Source organism: Cotesia glomerata, linkage group LG9 (assembly GCF_020080835.1).
Source record: "Cotesia glomerata isolate CgM1 linkage group LG9, MPM_Cglom_v2.3, whole genome shotgun sequence".
NCBI classification, from domain to species: domain Eukaryota; kingdom Metazoa; phylum Arthropoda; class Insecta; order Hymenoptera; family Braconidae; genus Cotesia; species Cotesia glomerata.
Window position 1 is genome coordinate 7710515 of NC_058166.1, and position 6000 is coordinate 7716514.

Consider the following 6000-nt stretch of genomic DNA (forward strand, 5'->3'; position numbering starts at 1 on the left):
GTGCGGGAGTGTAGAGTAGAAGTGAATCGAGTGATAACGTATTGCGGATATTGGTATCATACTTTCGCGGTAACGAACGGAAGACAAGAGTACATTTATGAGCTTGATTATAGACAATGTAAAAAATTACAAGAAGATGGAAGCTTAAGGATGGGCGATTCAGAATTTATAGAAGGAGTAAAAAGGAATAGTACTGATTTTCGGACTATAATGCTAGCAGGAAAAACAACAGTGGATGGAAAATGCACGGGAGTTTCATACAGCGATCCATTTGGCACATGGGACGGAGTTATCGTGGAGGCGACCGTAAAAATTACAATCAAGAACTATTTTGCGACTATTGAACGAGCCAGTAACAAAATAATTTTAGGAAGCGGATCAAGATGCGACTGGGCAGAAGGAGAGTGTATCGACCAATCAGGGAATTATGTGTTTTGGGAAGTCATCAGGGATGATTCTTGTACAGCCAACCATCTCACACTATATGAGGGTCCGGGATTGATTCTATCGGGTGAACCGGGAGAACCAGAAATTTATACTCTTAACACAGAGGAGACGACCTTCGCCCTGTCAAAGAAAATGGAAAAAGAAGTTTGTGGTTACAAAATAATTCAAACAGAACACCCGAAACTATTAATCAGGATATTAAAAACAGGAAAACACGGAGTGAGAACGCGACCAATCGCAACGCACGATTTAGATATCTTCACATACATAAATTCAAAATTTATATACGTAGAAAAACATATCAAACGTCAAATGAAAGCTCTATACAGAGACATATTGCTGCACAAATGTGAAGTAGAGAGGCAGGTAATTTCCAATGCACTTATGTTCTCAGGACTTGAACCAGAAGAAGTTGCTTACGCCATAATGAAGGGCCCAGGATATTACGCAAGTCTCGCCGGAGAAATAATGTATTTAATAAAATGTGTAGCAGTAGAAGTGACATTAACAAAAGCACAGGAGTGTTATCAAGAACTACCAGTAAAATATAAGAATGAGAGTTGGTTCCTAACCCCGAAGTCGAGGATTCTGATCAAAGGAGGAACGATGGTGGATTGTAACCAGCTGTTGGCAGTAGGGTACGAAATAGACGGAGCATGGATTGTAATGAAACCCGACTTCGAAGATATAGTCAGACCACAAACATTGAGCCCATTAATGACACCAACTTGGAGTTACGAAGGCCTAAAGCATCTGGCAACGAGTGGAATATACACGGAAAAGGATCTTGAAAAACTAAGGAACAGAATAATGCTACCAGTAGAAACACCGGTAACAGTAAACAACATAGTAAGAGGAGCCACCGGAAGGACAATTTCAGGAAATTCGAGAATATCCATGGCAAAGTTCATTGACGAGGCAGACATCGAAAATTTCGCGAAAAAACAATGGGATAAATTTTGGGGAGGATTCTTAATATTTGGCACAACCAGTGCCGGAGTAATCGGAGTAATCATGGTGTTAAAATTCTTAAAAATAATAATCGACACGGCAGTTCTCGGATACACGTTACACAGGGCCTACGGTTGGAGTCTATATCTACTAGGAGCAATATTATCGTCCATAACTCACTTACTGTTGCATCTAGCCAAGGAGCCACTGAGAAACAGTAATGAAGAAAAAATGGGACGACAAAAAAGAAATCTGGGAAAAACCGAGGAAGAAGAGTCGCGATTCGAAAAGAAAGATATTTACTTCAGCATTAAGCCACAATACATACACATATACACATAAATATGCATAATCGTAACACAAAAAAAAAAAAAAAAAACGGAGAAAGGGTGTGAGTTGTTTATGTTTATTATTATTCCAGTGCCTTGATGGAGCCAACTCGGGGATCCTTGTCTAAGGTCATCGCTTTGGACAACAGGAGGGGATTGTACTCAGAGGATATAGGAGAGTATCGGCCATTCGCACGCAACAAAACAATTATAACCTTTATGAACATCGAGGACGAGGAAAGGAAAATCGGAATTTTGAAAGAGAAGATAAACGAGGTAGCGAAAGAAGAATCGAGCAGCCAATACAGGGAATGGAGAGAACAGATCAGACGAATGAAGACCCGAATCCGCGATAGCATCCACCGCTGCAGTATACGGGAAGCATTTACCACCGCTGAAACCCTACAATACCATCAAGAAATCTTTAAAATCAAGGAAAGTGGAGAAAAGATAAGAAAAACAGAAAAGGGCGAATGGATTATCAACCCCAATCAAGGAGGTCTAAAAATAGGAAACGGAACCACCTGGGAGGAAATAGATGCTGAAATTATACTTATGGACAAAATCACCGCTACAGCATTTTTTGTCGCTCTAGCGGCATACGAATGTCAAGCAATTCGTGACGTATGTTCGCCAATTGTTATAAAACAAGGATTAGAAGAGATTTTAGAAGAAAATAGTAACTCAGATCTACTGACGGGAACAAGCAACGACGGCATAAGATTACTGTTGGGAATCATAGACATCGAAGTGATAATTTTTCATCAGCAAATAATTTACAAATACGTAATTCCATTAATACAGAGAACAAGTTACAGACTAATTAGGCATAATCCTTTCCCGACACAGATCATCTCAGCACCAGGATTTGGCTCGATTGTCAAGCCTACTACCCCCTTTACGGCGATCAACGATCAAGGATATATTCCGCTGACACAGGAAGAAATAAGATCATGCCAGGTGATAAAAGGACGATTTTTGGCTATGCGGACGGCAACAGCAAAGACAACTGATGGGACGGAAGAATGTGAAGTGGCACTGTGGAAGAAGTCACGAGATATTGATCTACAAAGTTATGATTTAAGGGTTGTGAAGATTAAGGAAACAATTTGGACAAAATTAATGGTTGTTTACAACCCAGGAAGCTGACATAGTAAAGGTCAAGTGTCAAGCGAATAAATCATTAGAATTGGAAGTGCGCGGAACGGGAGTAGTTTGGATGGCTCCTGGTTGCGAAGGAATGGCAAGAAAAAGGAGATTCACAACCACACAGGAAATAACGATCGCTACGAAAATATCCGAGGAAGTTTTAACCTGGCCAAGGATAGATGAGGAATTAGAAAAATTTTCCAAGGAAATGCAAGTGGATCTAACCCACGTTCTAAAAGAAATCAGCGAAGAAAATGAAGTACAACTTCCGGAAGGTATAAAATTTCATCGAATCTGGAGTGCTATCAAGCAAAAAGGGTTGAATCAAACTGTACATTCGGCGTCCTACGGAACAAGATCTCCATTAGTATATATCTGCGCTGCTATAGTACTTTTAAGTGCGACTGTACTTTGTGACCTAGTATGGCGTGTAATGAAGAGACGTAATCTAACGAAAAACGACACCAGTGAGGATGTTGGAAGAGATAACCCATATTGTGAGGTGGAAGATGCTATCCCGGAATCCAGTCAACCGATGGAGGTCATCATGGAAATCAGCGACGAAACGTCCCGATCAGGAAACAGGATCAGCAACCCGGAGGTCATTGAGATGACCGATCGACCCAAGAGGATCAACTCGAGGAGTAAGCAGACAACAACGGTCGTCGACAGCTGGGACTACAGGACAATACGCTTTTAATTGAAGATCTGCAATCCTATTAATCCTTTCAACACACTCCCGAAATCCCACCTACCTTTTTTTTGTTACAGGGACCATCTAGAATCACCCTAAGAGGATCATATTAACATTATCCAAGGACACAAGAACCAATCAGGAAGGAGACATTACCAGAGATCTTCGCAAAACCGTTATATTGTCGGGACATAAGTATTGTAATCAACATGCATGTTAGCATATATTCATTATTGCCTATATATTCACTATTATCTATACAGGGTGTCCCAAAAGTCACGGACGCCATTGTAGCATCTGATGAAAAAAAATAATTCTGAGACGAAAAGTCCTTAGCCATTTTTCAATTAACCGCATAGATAATTAATTATTAATTAAAAATAACGTCTCTTTATTTGTTAGAGAGAGAGCGCCAGTGTCCAGTAAAGTATGTGCCAAACAAAGACACAACTAACTATATGAGTAACTAGTTTCTATAGCTAACGTAGTCATACATATTTACTTACACATTCACACGTGCAAGCGTCTTCGTTGGAACGCACTTGACTTGACACTAGTGATCTCTCTCTAACGCATAGAAGGACGTTATTTTAATTAATAATTAATTATCTATTCGTCTGATTAAAAAATGGCTAAGGACTTTTCGTCTCAGAATTATTTTGTTTATCAGATGCTACGATGCCGTCCGTTACTTTTGGGACACTCTGTGTATTCATTATTATTCTAGAATGTAGAGAAGTCTCTTAGGGTTCCAATTATTTAGTCTGAGCAGAGGGTAGTACAGCAATTTAGATAAGAAAAAAAAACGCGTTAAATAAATCGGGACTTCAAGGTAATAGATTCCTAATACCATTCAGGAGAATGGCTTTCTTTTTTTAGCCGGAGGAGCATGTGACGGGTGGGCCTACCCTCCCGTTAATATTATGATATTCTATATATATTTTCTATAAATCGATGGGCCAACTTGCCCACCTGAATCGGACACCGAATTTCCGTTGTATTTCTAGCCTGACTCTGGTTACCGAGAATCGCTGCTTGCACGTGTTGCTGAGGAGACGCTTTCTCATGGGAACCGAGCGAACAGGTACTCTAGCACAGGGAACCGCTTTCGGCGCCTTGATACCATTTTCTGCTGACTAGGGAACTTGACAATAACCACCTAGTTCCTAAGGGCGGAATAATCTGAGTTCAACCGCGGAATAATACGAGTTCCGCGCAGTGATACAGGTGTTTGGTGGCATCCGCGACCGAGGTTACATGAACCTGGGACCTCCAGGAGGAGCGGCCACTTGTAATCAGTCAGTCGTTTAGTCTGTCCAAATCTATATCGAGTCCGAGCTGTCTTGCATCGTGATTAATTGTCTCCTAAGACTCTCATTCTCGTTGCTGTCCCATCTCTCTCTCTCTCTCTCAGTTATAGAATCAAAAGTATTGCATCAAATGGATTATTCTACTGGATTAGATTTGCTTTTATAAATAGAATTAGTTTGTAAAAGAGACTCTCAGGGCCATTTCGGGCAACTCCCATGCTTTAGGGACGCCCAATAAAGAATTAGTACCGTAATTCAAGAGTATTCTTCATTCACTGAGCGATTCACCCCCTTATCAACATCTAAATATTTTTCAGTGAGACGCTGAGCTAGTCCGGAGGTCTGTTTACGTGACAGGTAAATAACCAGGTAAAGGCTCACACGTAACAATAATAATAATAATAATAACAATAATTGTAATTAAATTTTTCTTTCAATTTTCTATTATTTTAAAAATATAATACTTTTATGTAATCTTTTCTTATTATTATTTATTAAATTTCTATGTCAAAGAATATTGACAACATTTTAAATTGCAGTGAATGAAAACCACTGTGCTTGGGCTCGCGCGGGCCACCAACCTCAGTTACTGTTGCTTTGTTACCAACCACGAGATTGAACGTAAGCAATAAATTTTTTTTTTTCATTAATTTTTTTCGCGGACATAATAAACTGCAAAAGGTTTATTTTATGATTTTTAATTTAACTCAGCATTTTTTGCTCTTTAACTCAATATCAATATCAATAGGGCTTTAGAGTAATATATATTACTTTTACAGTAATATATATATATATATATATATATATATATATATATATATATATATATATATATATATATATATATATATATATATGTTATTCGATGAAAATGCACGGTGTTTCAGCGACCTTAGTGTAATTCCATTATTTATTTAAAAAACGCGCGGAAGTTGAGCTTTTTTTATTTATATTTTCGTAATCTACGGATTTTTTTTACATAAAATGGAAAAATAAAATTCCACTAGCAAGTTACTTTCTAAAACGGGTAAAAGTAAAGTCAGTGGACTATTAGTAATTTTTAGTGATTTGTTTCGTGGTTCATGAATAATACAAACATAAAAATAAAATTAGTATTAAC